General features: G+C 36.4%; 1 pseudogene; it reads right to left on the reverse strand.

The window, feature by feature from the left end:
* Positions 1 to 6,062: 6,062 nt before the first annotated feature.
* On the reverse strand, positions 6,063 to 6,924 carry LOC147884709 (uncharacterized; annotated as a pseudogene).
* Between the last annotated feature and the right edge of the window lie 7,793 nt (positions 6,925 to 14,717).

The following is a 14,717-nucleotide window of genomic DNA, read 5'->3' on the forward strand; positions in this document are numbered from 1 at the left end:
TCTCTACAGTGTATGTGGACTACATTTGTAATAGGCTAAGGTCTATTGATAATACAAGGATTTGTTTTGGTATCTTGGTTGTTTATTGAGTACCTTGCATTAGCTTGTATAACGTCTATGCACGCTTATTTTCCCATGTTCATATAAATTTACCCATGCAACACAATTTACAAACCCCTTTGTTAGTTCAAGTAATGTCTAACTTTTGCACCCAAGTAGAAAGTAGTTCTACGTACCAAGAAACCTTGCATGAAGAGAGGGCATATTCTACCCAAGCACTAGCACTTTTTGCATTTGAGCCTAGGGGTTACTTGGTTAACCAAGGGGTGAGAGGAGAAGACTATGAACATTTGGTAACCTTGCTAGGTAGTGATGTGCTAAAAGATTAATGAGTGATAAATTGATGTCCTTTGTTTGCATCATGCTCCTTACACACTCAACAATGGTGCATTTCTTTCTTTCTGCTACTCCATTTTTTTGTTGTGTTTTAGGCAAGAAAAACTCTCTAAGTATTTCTTATTATTTTCAAAACCCAATAAACTCTTTAGATGTATATTCACCCCCATTGTTGGATCTAAGGTATTTGATATGACAACCATTCTGGGATTTTTCCATAGTCTTGAACTCTTTGAACTTTAAAAGTAGTTCAAACTTTTTCTTCATGGTGTAGACAAATATCTTCCTTGTGTAGTCATCAATAAATGTAACAAACTATTTATTACCACTAAGTGATGGTGTATTAGTCATAGACCCTGCAATATCAGTACACACCAACTTCAAAGATCTCTTGGCTCTTCTGTCCTAACCATTGAGAAATAAAGTCATCCTTCACACAAATCACCCTCTCATTACAAAAATTTTAGACTAAAAAAGGGGCCCTATAAGAGAGCCCTTAAACTGGTGACATGGAAGGATAAGGTTAATAAAGTTGAGTGAAATATTGGATAGTGGAGGGCAATAGAATATTGGAAATGGCCTGACTTTTCTATTTCTTTATTCAAAGGCCCAAAGTTTGATGTAGTCCTTCCACTTGATGCCTCCACTCTCTGATCATGTTTTGAATGAGATCAGTTTCTCAACCAAACTTGCACCATTTGTCCTAGAACCAAATCCTCCCAACTAACTATCATGCTCCTCTCATTCTCTCTCATTCCTCTTCCCTCTCCCTCATTTTAAATCTTCAAGATTCAAATTTCTCTTGCTCCAACCCTATTTTCCAATTTGCTTCTTTCTTTTGAGTAGGAAGCTTCTCTCTCTTTTCTCCCTATCATGGGTCGGAATCTCATGCCGAAATCTCGTCATTTCCCTTCTTCACTTGCAGTTCCCTCCCATTTCACCCTCATTCTTTCAAAACTTTCAAGATTTTTGAAAGATATTCATTGTACCTTTTTCTTGCTCTATCTTGGGTGCTTTTCATTCAAATCCCATCACTTCTTCTTTGATCTAAGGTTTTGTTGTGATCTCAAATCATTTTCATGAAGAAACTTGAGCAATCAATGTTCTAGATGAACCATGAATGATACAATGTGTTTTGAGCTTAGAAGAAGCTATTGGATGAGATTCTTTGAATATGGTTGACAAAAGATTGATTTTCAAGCATTACACTTGGCTATGCATGAAAATTACTCTTTCTTTTGTCCATATCTCAACACCCGTCTATAAGGGGACATGATTTCGAGAGCTTTTGAAGTTTTGGGATCTATCCAAGCAGCTTTCAATATGGAGGTTGAGGTTAGTTGAGGTGAGATAACCTTTGGAACAATGCAAGACAATGGAAACAATGCAACTTTAAAGAAACAATTAGTTTATACTTTGTTTTATGTAGTTGTGTTGTTTTCTTTTACTACATTGTTTGATAATGTTGAAAGATTTGTTTGTTTTGAATGAAATTTCATGAAAAGTGATATAGTATTTCTTATTATGTATAATTTTCTCCAAAAGATTGTTTGAAATAGATTTCGAGATCTTTGGTAGAATATAATTTGTTTTGGATCAAGATCCATCAACTTCAGCCTCCTAGAATGCAAGAGGGGCCATTGAGAATCAGGGATTGTTCATTCAGTTCAGTTTTTGTTTTATTTTACATTTGATAGTTTAACAATGTGTAGTATTCACATGTGATTTGTGTTGTTATTTATTATTTTTGAAGTCAAGTGTGCCTCCAAATTTGCTAAATGCAAGTCAATTTATTTATTGTTTGTGTGATATCTTTGTATGATGTGATATTAGTTTTGTTTTATATCACTTTAAAATGTATTCGTTTTCTACAAAAGATTGTTTGAAATAGATTTCACGATGTTTGGGAGATTTTGGAGCAAGATCCATCAACTTCAGCCTCTTGGAATACAAGAGGAACTATTGAGAATCAGGTACAGTTCATTTAGAAGTTTTTGATTTATTTGACATTTGATAGTTTAACAATGTTTGTAGTATTCAAATGTGATTTGTATTTGTAGTTATTTATGATTTACGAAGTCAAGTGTGCCTGTACATCTATTAAATGCAAGTCAATTTATTTATTATTTGTGTGCACTGCGATATCTTTGTATGTGAGATAAGTTTTGTTTTCTATCACTTTAGAATGTATATGGGCTGATGTTATTGATATTATTTTTTAAAGCATGTTTGATATAGTTAGTTTTAAATTTACATGCAACAGTTTAACAATGTTTGTGATCTTTAAATTGTATTATGTGTTTTAATTGTGTTATGTTTGTGTATTTAATTGTATCATGTTCTATGTAATTTACCAAGTCAAGTGTCTTACTATAGTTTTCTAATGCAAGCCTCATTTTATTTATAATTTACATGATCTATGCATGTGGTAGTAGTTTTGTGTGTTGAATATATATGTTGCTTGTTGATATCAATATTATCTTAGGTTAGGTGTAAAGTGTGTGAAACCATGGAGGCCCTCAAGAAAAAGACAAAGGTGGACATCCTTTTCAAATTGATGCTGAAAATGCACCATTTCTCAAGGAGAATGAATCCTCCTTGGCAAGTGAAAGTGATTTGGTAGCTCTTCAAAATCAAGGAAAAACACATATGGATTTGTGGTTAGATGGGAAGATATATCGAGTAGATCCACAAACTTGTCAAGGCCCTCAATCCATGGGTTGACCAGTTTAATAAATTTTCTATGTAAGGGTGAGAATGGTTTGCTAGGATATTGTAAAAGGTTAATTGCCCAAGGAGCCTTCACACCCACTATGAATCTTCGCTTAATGGAAGAGACAAAATGATTGCAATGTTAGAGTCTTGGAATCAACATTTGGTATCATCTTTGCAAGCTACAACTGCTCAGATGGCTGTAAAAGAAAATGGTATGATGGCATAGAGAATAACAAATAGTCAACAATTATAGGAAAAGGTTCAAACATTAGTTGGGAGAGCACACTTTAAATGTAATTCACTTACAGATGCAAAACATATCTTTCAAAGATGAGATCAAGAAATTGGAAAAAAATTTGAATGAAGTATACTCCTATGGGTCCAAGACATCATAAGAGGAAATTGAATCCAATGGATGAAATATTAAAAAAAAGTGGTCACTAGAAGCATCAAGTGAGAGCTTGCAGGACTAATTCAGAACTCATGTCTGGCCATGATGAACACTCTGGTGCTATGGGTGAAGTGTTTACAAAAAAAACGTTGGAGTCTTCTATACATCATCTCAAATCCAAAAGTCTAAAATCAGAGATAACATCTGAGTCAATGAGCAAAGCTGTGAAGCAATTCAATGCAACTAATGCACAGGGAGTCTGTGGTACATGCAAATTCAGGGCGTGAAGGAGAATGTTGATTTCAAGGAAGCTGCACTTAAATACAAGGTTCACCATGTAAAAAAGCAATTTTGCAGAAGCCATGCCTTCACTTACATCGTCCATCCTAATGCGGAGCAGTTTGTTCGTTCTTGCACTAGCGAGTTTATTCTATGCTTATGGTCATCTTTCATGAAAAATAATATTCAACACACAATGGAAGATTTCTTTGAGAACTTGCATCTGAGTATTTGGAGCGATATCCTGTCACAGGAGAATTGCATGGAGGCATCATTCACATTCATGCAAGTGCCGAGCTTGGATCAAAAGGACCACAACAAGCCATTCTTTATGAAACGTGTGAAGGACTTGATTGTAAGGCATCTTGAGTGGAGAACATATGAGGTCTTGCTAGTTGATGACACCAAGTACAAGAACATGCTGAATTCATCTTGGTCAATGATTTGTCCGACATCACTCGACGCAACGGATGATGTGCAAGACCCTTTCTTCATCACCAATTCTCTATTGCCATGGCTTCTTAAATGGAAAGAAGTAGAAGATTTAAGTGCATATGTGCAAAAGAATATGCTATGTAATGAAAAGGATATGGAGTCCATGTATGTAATGAAGCATTGGCACAACTTGATGTCATGTCACAATGTAACAAAAAAGCTTGCAATCTGTTGATACTTCTTGTAATTACTTTTTGATACACCCTTCTTGGGACTATCTGATCCAAGGCAATGTATTTCACTTATACATGAATAAATGGTGCTTTTTTAGTATTCTATCAACATGTGGTATTTAATATTCTCTTGAAGAAAGTGTGGGTCGCATGGTTATGCACAACTGATTGAAAGATTACAAATTCTAGAATCATAGGATCTTTTGTGTACATGATTTTTTTTGGAAGGGGTTTGAGTTAGTCAATCGATTAATTAACTAGTAGATACCATCATAATAGAGAGCTAAATTTATGCCAGGTGGTTGCTAGCAGTCGAGTTGTAGGTAGCTACCATCATAATAGTGAGCATAATTTTTTGCCAGGTGGTCGCGACCACCAAACAGAGAGCATAATGTTTGCCAAGTGGTAACTACCAACATAATAGGTGGTAGCTACCACCACACATAATTTTACCTAGGTGGTAGCAAGCCATAAAATAGTTGGTAGCTAGCATCATGAGAGAGATCACCTACTCTGGGGGAAATTGATAGCAACCACATACAATGCATTGCTCACAATATTAACCCTCTTCTTTGACACTAGGGTAGCATGAGGCACTATTTAACTCCATGCACCTACTAGTCATCACAAATGTATTAACCAATTCTACATTAAGTGCCCCATTTTCATGTCTTGCAAATGAGATCAATGTCATGAAAAGAACCAACCAAAATAGAGAACAAAATGTATTTTATTTAATGGAATCTATCAAGCAAGTAAGCACTAGCCTACACTTGTTCCTATTTCTAATCTCTGCTAACTTCTTGGATTATGTGATAGCATTGTATTACATGATGCTTGTTCTACATATCAAATGGAATGTTGTATGATAAATAGCTTCATACACTTCAGAGGAAAATACATATGTTCTCACATGTCCTTCCTGCTCCATTGGAAACTTGATAGCTCTGACAAGGTGGGACTCACTGAAGACTTCAAGCTCCAACCTTAAAAGCCTATACTTGTATGGATTTCCTTGAGTTTGCTTGTACCAAAATCCCCTAACCACAAATGAGCCTCAACCACAAACATTCCCCCATGAATCTTTAAGTGGCTTTTCCTTCCCCTGTGTGCATTTTAGAATATAGAAATCCACAAGGCTCTCATCATTATCAAGAGGAGCTATAACAACAAAATTATCACCAACACAAAGTGCATCACTCAAGGCATCATGGTGTCCTTCAAATGCTAGATCATCAGTTCCATCCTCATCTTCAATGATATTCTCTCAGGGTTGTAGGGTAACATACTCCCAAAAGGGCATTGTGATGTATTGGAATGCCTCCTCCATTTGCCCTGCATGTAGGCACTACAAAAACACAAAATTTGTCTGCACCTTAAAGCTATTCCATTTGTTAAAGAATAGTCCGACACACAATGCAACTCATGCGAATTAGGCACATCTTTACAATCCCAATTCTTGCTTCTATCCACATCACCTTCCTTGATTTCCCAAAACACTCAGGTAATAGGTCAAGCCTTTGAGGGGTATGTGGCGTCAGCCCCTTTGGACAATGTCTCTCTTAGAAATAACATCGCTTCCTTTGCACATTGGAGCTTTGCACCATTTAGCTTTAGCTGCTCATGAGTGAGATGCCTTTTAAAAATAGCCCTTGCACCATCATGTTCACCCTTTCCATGTCCTGAACCAAAAAATTATGTGTCATTTTCATTCCTATCATTGTGCCATATTGAGCAAAATGAAGTAAAAAGGCCTCTTTGCTTTGAACTGTGAGGCTGCTCCATCTAACCACACCCAATGTTCATTGACATGATGCCTTGATCTTTCAGCCATTTATAATGGAGCATAAAGCAATGCTAAATAAAAAGAGTTTTATGCATCCTATCATTGGATATATAAAAGTGATAGTATTTGTGGGCGATGCCTACAATACACACATACATAATTTGGACAAAGATTGTAACTTGGCTGAAGTGCCAATGCATGGATTGGATCTCGTTTTGTTCTTTAAAAGTGTAGTTTTTTGCAAAATCCATGACAGATACCACCACTTCTTTGGGGAAGCAAACAAGACACTCCTTGAATTGCTCTGTTTGCCATCTGTAGACAAAGTTATGCTTTATAAACTTGTTCAAGTGGTCCTTAAACATTACCGAAAGCTCCCTGCATTGCATCTCTTTGAATGAAAGAACTTTCCTTTTTTTCTTTTTCCCATCAACTGCGGTTCCAACTTGGACATCCTCAAATATCTTTATGGACACTATACATGCAGTAAATGATTCCTCCCTTGGGCAACATGCCATTTTTCCTGCTCCACATGAAGAGCATTGTCCCATCAAGCACTTAAGGGCATGGTAGTTGGCATAGATTTCTTTCGGCCAAAGGACAGATTCCCAAAGACAGTTATCACATGAATCACAAATTTCACATTTGAATTGCACTCTGCTCCATGCACACCAAAAGAAACTTGTCATTGTAAGTGGTTTACAGCATCCTTCAAAAAAGATGTCTGTACATGTGTGATGCAGCAACAAGTATACCGATCCTTAAGCTTGCACACAAAGTAAAGCTTCAACTTCTCAAAGGCCCTTTGGTTTGAATCTGTACCTTCGGGTGGCTCTGCTTGAAGGCAAGAAAGAACTCCACCTATATTAAACATATTAGTTTGTTATTACTCATTATAGTTATTAGAAAATGTTAATAGATAGGAAGTTTCAAGTTTGCCTATAACAAGCAAAAGGACAAAAGGGACACTTCTCTTGTTGTTGTATGTACTGGCAAAAGAATACCTACCATTGTTCTATGAATGGTAAGCAGTTTGCAAATAGGGAAGTACCACTATGCTAGTGCCACTAACAAGCACACAAGTAGCTCTACTGTCCTATCATGCAAATTGAATATTTGTAACCTGAATTAAGTGCCACATATTGACTGAAAACACATACTCAATTAGTGTAGCTGATGAAAGCATCTCCTAAGTTAGATTTTTTAATAAGCATTGAATCTTGAGTGCAGCGTGTTCCATTCAATGATGTTTAATCTGGTCACCTTTGGACATGTACAGATAAACCCTTTGGTCACCATAATTCAAAGTTGAATTTGTTTCTAATTACCAACTAAATTTTCTTTCTGAGTTATGGATGGCTACTCTCACTCAGTGGCAGCAAGTAGTAGCTTCCACTTAAATAATTGCCTCGCTTAGTGGCAGCAAGTGGTAGCTTCAACTAAAATAATTGCCTCACTTAGTGGCATCAAGTGGTAGCTTCCACTAAAATAATTTCCTTGCTTAGTGGTAGCAAGTGGTAGCTTCGACTCAAAATTAATGTAGCTGATGAAAGCATCTTCAAAGTTAAATTTTTTAATAGGCTTTCAATCTTGAGCATAGCATGTTCCCTCCAATGATGATTAATCTAGTCACCTTTGGAGATATTCAGATAAAAGCTTTGGTCACCACACTTCAAAGGTGACTTTGTTTCTGATTGCCAACTAAGTTGTATTCATGAGTTAGGGCTACTCTTGCTTTGTGGCAATAAGTGGTGGCTTCCACTGAAAAAATTGCATGGCTTAGTGGCAGCAAGTGGTAGCTTCCACTAAAATAATTTCCTCACTTAGAGGCAACAAGTGGTAGTAGCTTAAAGTGTAGCAATTTTGAGTCACATGGTCTAATATCTTTAGATGAGCACAAGCCAAGCCACATCCAGCTCAAGTTTCTCAACAATCTTGTTGATGGACTCATCACACTCTCATAATTTTTATAGTCTATTGAGACACCATTCTCTTAACTTTCACAATCTTTGTGCCTATAATTAGAAGCTTTTAGGTTCTTTTAGTTGCACCCAATTTCATTTGGCATTAGAAAGAGCCAAATACAAACAACGATTCCAAGAAATTATCATCACTTGTTGATGCATTGAACACTCTCTTACAACATTTTTTGCATGCCTACATTTTTAGTATTTTTTGCCAAAAATGCCTTCGAAGCTCAGGTCTCTGGCATGGAGTTTCACTACACAAGGAAATAATGGTAAGTTTTACAAAATGAACTAGCCAAAGTTGTAGAGATGGAAATGAGTGCGAGCTGAATAGAAAGCTGCAAACCTCTCATTTTGATGCTATCCCGAGAGAATGCTACTAATAATGTTGCCATGCACACTGATTCACAATGAAGAGGTCTTGGAGAGGGAGAGGAGAGGGAACAGTGTGAGGTGGATGTGTAGAGAGAATAGATAGATCTGAGAGACAGATCATGTCTAAGAGAGAGCTCATGTCTGAGAGAGGGAGATCTGAGCTGTAGATGCAAATGCAGAGAGAATCCCCAACTAAGTGAAATTTAAACCATGGGGCAGGAGAATTCAAACCTTGCTGTGGTAGCTTTCCATGTGGTCAAAGCTATACATAGTAGATTCCCTTTTCCAATTGCATGGCTTTCCCTGTACCAAGTAGCAACTCAGTGGCTACTACTTTGCTAGTGATGTCCGGGACACAGCTATCAAGTCCACCTAATCATGCATACACCCCCATATACACTTTGGTATTCTAGTGTGTCTATCCTATATATGATTGTGCTTGTGTGACACCAACACAGGTCAAGGAGTCTACATCAAGATTATGAATGTGAGCCTTTCAATTTTGGTCTATTGCTCATATCCATTTCCTTTCACTTTCATTATGTTTCCATTTGAGTATTATCTTCTCTCCCTAGCCTACCCTCTTTCTCTCCCTCTCCCTCTCCACATCTTCCTTCATCTACTCCTACTCTTTCCCCCTCTATACTACCTCCTCCTATTGGTCATGCACCTACTACTAATGCTGAGTATTCTCTTGTTCTATTATTGCTATTGTGCACCTTCATGTGTTTATTTTTCATCTATTGATGTACTACTCATGCTTCTATTGCTACTTAAACTCTTATTGATACTCCTCTTGCTCGTGTTCCTTTGTACCTCCTTCTTGCCTCTTGTTCCTCATGTTATGCCATTTATATTTGTTGTGTTTCTCCTTTTCCTCTTGCTCCTCATGTTGTGCCATTTTTATTTGTTGTGTTGCTCCTTATTTCTAAATGCGCAAGAGACGCCCCTCCTACAATAGACTTGATTTGCTTGTATTGTCTATTATTCTCAATCTTCCTACTTATTTTCCATTCTCTTTCTCATCTCTCTTCTACTAGACCACTTACTACCACCTACTAGTGCTTTCATAGCTAGTACTACATACTCTTCTTGTTTTAGGTCTACCTACTTGTTCTATTTTCTAGTTCTCAAAAGAACCACTCTTAATCTCTATTTTCTTACACAATTAGAAACATTTTTTCTTCTCTTCCTCAACTATCCTCACACACAATATGACCTTCCTTCTCTATAGAATCACAAATTGACCTTCCTTCTCTTATAGAATTAAATCTCTCTCTCTCTCTCTCTCTCTCTCTCTCTCTCTCTCTCTCTCTCTCTCTCTCTCTCTCTCTCTCTCTCTCTCTCAATACACCTTGATCTTCAAAGTATAATACTGAAGCTCTAAATGCTGAAATGACCCTCTACAACATGTGTAAAAGACCTAGAGTGAAAGAGTACAATGTCTCATCAAAAAGAAAAAAAGCTAATGAAATGCATCATGGAGTACCCCTTTGAAGGGTGAGAATAGAGTGCCTTGTAGGAAGTAGTAACATAATCACAATCTCTGCACCTTCAAACCTTAAACACAAGCTCCCCATTGGAAGGCTCTACTATCATGCAAAAATGGAGATGAGAGAGGGAACGTGTGAGGGAGATAGTACATCTCAATAGCCTACAGTGTATATGTAAAATCCTTATTGAAAAACAAAGAGAAAATATATTATACAAGTGGAGCTTAGTAGGGTGAGGGTGAGGGTGAGGGTGAGGGTTAGGGTTAGGATTTCCATCCCTTATCCTTTTTAGCACTCTCTAGTACATGCACACTATTCACATGAATGGATGTTGAGATTGTCATGTCCAATAAACTAGGCCATCTAGTATACAATGCATTGCAAAGTAATCCTTGATGGACAAAGTGAATACAACACAAATACACCTAAATTTATGAGCATATTGGCCTTTAATGATCTTGTGATTAAGCTGGGACCTACATAATAAATATATTAGATTTTTACATAAACTCTCCATGAGAACCTCCATGACCTATGCAACTACCTTGGCCTAAATAATGGCAAACTTCCAATGGATAAAGTGATGACTAAGGTATGCAAGTCCTCAAAATATCTAATAGTACTTAAAATCTTTTTCACCTCTTGATCTGTACAATGAGATTATCCCACACATTTATGATAGGGCACATTTTTATGGCATAGCTTAAATGGATAAGCTTGTCTTCATGTATATGCACAAAAATAAGAAACATATTAGGTCACTATATTTAGTTAAGCAATTAATATTGCTTGTAACAATAAGTAGTGAAAGTTCCAATCCACGAGCAATAATGTGAGCACACAATATAGGTGTGTAAGCAAGCCTAGCATTTCCTAAATAATGATGTCCATGGACATTGCTAGGTAACATAAAGGCAGGATACAAATGTGAAAAGTTTTTATGTTTTTCAATGTTCTTCATTTTCGAGATACAATATTTAAAATTTCACTCAATTACTCGCACATCTCCCATGATAGTTATCTTCAGAGAAGTATACAATTGAAGGCGTGTTTTGTGTTACATTCAAGTATTTTATGGAATTCAAATACTCTCATATCTTCTCATGTATTTCTCTTACTCTCTCTAACAAACACATTAAAGGTAGCCATGTTTGTTTACCTCTTACGTAGGGATGGTGGACATATAGTCCCCATATAATGTCCCTAACATCCCTCCTCTATCCTTCCAAAGGAATCATTTACTCGTTCATTACTCTCTCTTCCTCTACTTGGAGTGTTTATCGTTCTTTGTATACACATGATTTACTTGGAATATACATAGAAACAGTCTGCATATGTCACTCTTTCTCGTAGCTTCTTCTTTTGTAGACTTATTTTCCTTTCCATTCACAACATACCATATCTCCTTTTTCATAAGCACAAACTTCGCTTTTGTTTGCCAAGTATGGGAACTAGTTCCATCAAACTTCTCTACTTGCTTGGGCTTAGTCATGTTTATAGTTCAAGTACTCATCAAAAGAGAATCACATAGTCATCATTCTAAATGCAAAGTATAAGGACACTTATGAGCTCCATGACTGAGTTCTACTACTCAAGTACAATCAAAGCAATGAAAGTTTGTAGTAAATAATGGAAGCCCCACACTTAAACTGATTGCTCAACACCCTTTAACCAAAATATGTAGAATTCTATCAACAGAAACCAAGGTAGATTAGAGGGTGCAATTTGCATAGCTTGTAGCTCTATTCAAGGGGATTTTTATGTAGGATCAAGGCCTTATACCAGAGAAGGTCCTCCACCAAGGTTTCCAAGAGCAATGGGATTGTTTATGGAAGAAGGTAAATATGTTACATTTCATATTCTTACTATGTTGTTTGATTTGGTAGTAAGCTCAATTTCAATATATTGTAGGATTTTTAAGAGAAGAAAATTCAATGGGAACAAAGAGAGAATGATGGGAACAAAGCAAGCTTGGTAGAAGGACATAAAAATGTCCTAGGACACTTTTATGTCCTACAAACTTAGCCACTTCCTAGAATTATTCGAAGGCATTGATACGGTATTTTGGGGTTTTTATTATTTTCCATAATATCTTATATGCTGAAAAGAACTTGGAATTATTATGGATTGGAACTCGCATCTATTCCTTTGAGTTCTACCCAAAGTTTTAAGGTCGACCTAATAACAAAATTTAGAGATGTTTTCTTAGTCTTTAGGTAAAAAGACCATAATTTTTCATTAAAATGAGTTTTTTAAGAGGTTGTGAGTCATAGAGTCTAAGTATAACGATGACACACATATTTAAATTACTTTGGAGCTAGATAATCATACTTATTATGATTTATGGCAATGAGGCGACAATGAGGCAATTTTTATATTTTCAAATTCTTTGATGTTTCTAACAAGTTCCAAACTTAATCATACTTTGTATATGTCTTCAATAGGATATTATGGAGTAGCATGAGCTTTTAGGGGACTTAATATCATGTAGAACACCAAATTCAAATCTTATTTTGATTGCTCATTATGTTGCAATTTATGTTATTTTCAAAATACAATGGTTAACTAATATTATAAGAACCTTCAAATGTATAAATTATACTTATAGAGTTCCTTTAATCATGGAGTGATAGCAATTTAAAAAATTTCCAAGCCCATCTTGCCACAACCAGTTGATCCTCCTTTTCGATGAAGGGGCCCACTTTGTTATCAATGAAGACGATCAAGATCATTGCCCATCAATTCTAATACTGGAATCATATGATTACTTCTTTCTAGGTTTTCAATAATATCACAAATTGTTGGAAAGGGAAACTACTACCGTTCAACAACCACTGCAAGGCTAATATAATGGAGGTTCAAGCCCTTATTGAATTTATTCAACAAAGCCACCGGCCATGGCATGAAGCTCACCCTTCCAAAATATGAGGAGGTTACAAACAGCCACCTATCTCTCACCATCAAAGATGAAGATGCAAGTCCACAATTGAAGTGACAAATACAATGCCTTAAAGTCCTTAACACCTGGCAAATCTACTGCTACATGCTAACACGCCACCATATCCACCCGACCTACATGCCTATATTTCATCATTAGACATGGGAGAATTCTAAAAAGCTACAAGAAGAGGACTCAAAAGTTTGATATAATTTTCCTTGATTCAAGGAAAATGCAATAATTTAATGACACCCGAGATTGCACATTCACGTAAGCACATGAATTTTCTTGTGATTACATGTCGTGATGGCATATTTCACACAATCACGAGCACAATCATGCCTTTGCGCTATCAGATGGCTTTGACCTAGAAATTGGATATATATAGGCAGTAGTATCAGTACTACCGGTAGTAGTATTTATACTATCATTGGTAGTTTAACACAATACTACCAGTAGTAGTACTTGCAATACTATTGGTAATATTATTACTACTAGTAGCAGCAGTATTCCTGCAAGGAATTGTGTTAATACCGGAGGTAATTGACATACTACCACCATTCATACTAGAATTACAACTAGTAATACACAAATTACTGTCGGTAATACTATTGACCCAAGATATATGCTAACTGCCAAGCTCATTTTCACAAAAAATGGATTGAGAAGAGGTAAAAATTTTCCACTCTCTAAGTCTTGGGGAAGTGGTTCCTAGTCTAGCATCGTGTCAAATAGGACGACAGGGAGCTAGTTTGGAACCATGACCTAGATCCAGGTTTCCTTGGATCTCCACATAAAGGGTGGATTATTTTGTCAAAAATTTTAAGAATCTACATAGCATTTCTTGCATGCATGCAAGCATTGAAAGAATCATTTGTGCATTGAAAGTTATTAGCTTTTAGGACATCTTCAAACCTTTATATCAATGCATGATGCTTCATTTGCATTTTATGTAATTAAAAAAGAAAGTAATGCATAGGTTGGGAGTTATCGTCAAATAACTGCCTTCTCATTATTGTGTGGCAAATGCAGTTCTTTGCTAGTGTCCAGTAATAAAGCTTTTTGCACACATAGTAAGATCTACTCACAAACATGGCCTCAATTGCTAGCACTAAGCAAAAAGTAGGGGAAGAGATAAGTAAGGGTGAGCACAAAAGAGTGATGAGAGCTAAGGTTTGTGTGGTATAAAATGCTTGTGGTGCAAAAGGAAACCAATCAATGGGGTTTAGGGTTCTAGAAGTCTTTGATTATAACTTTTTCTTCACAGTAGTAGATGGCTACCCATTTTTTGGCTTGGTGGGATTCTCAAAATTAGGAAGTTCTACACTCTCTTTTTTCAAGTTGCATAGGTATAATCTCCAAAACTTAGTGCCTTGTATGGATTTGGATTGTCATAAAATTTCGATCTTACCCCCGTCTGTGAACAACATAATGGCATGCCTTCCTTGCTAGGTTTGAAATGTGGATCACCTATGTTGGTGAAAAGGAGAATCTTGCTAATAATTCTCTTCATCATCTCTATTTTAGGGATTTGGACCTCTTAATTTATCTGAGTTGGTCTTACCGAGAGAGAGAGAGAGAGAGAGAGAGAGAGAGAGAGAGAGAGAGAATTTACCATTTTAAAGTGGTGGCCTATAAAATGTGAAATCTATAAAAGAAAAAGCTCCAAGGTCCTCAAATCTCTCTCTCCTTTAAAGTGCTTAGGGGAG

Source organism: Dipteris shenzhenensis, chromosome 26 (genome assembly GCF_047967505.1).
Source record: "Dipteris shenzhenensis isolate YYH24624 ecotype China chromosome 26, Dip_SZ_1.0, whole genome shotgun sequence".
Lineage (NCBI taxonomy): Eukaryota > Viridiplantae > Streptophyta > Polypodiopsida > Gleicheniales > Dipteridaceae > Dipteris > Dipteris shenzhenensis.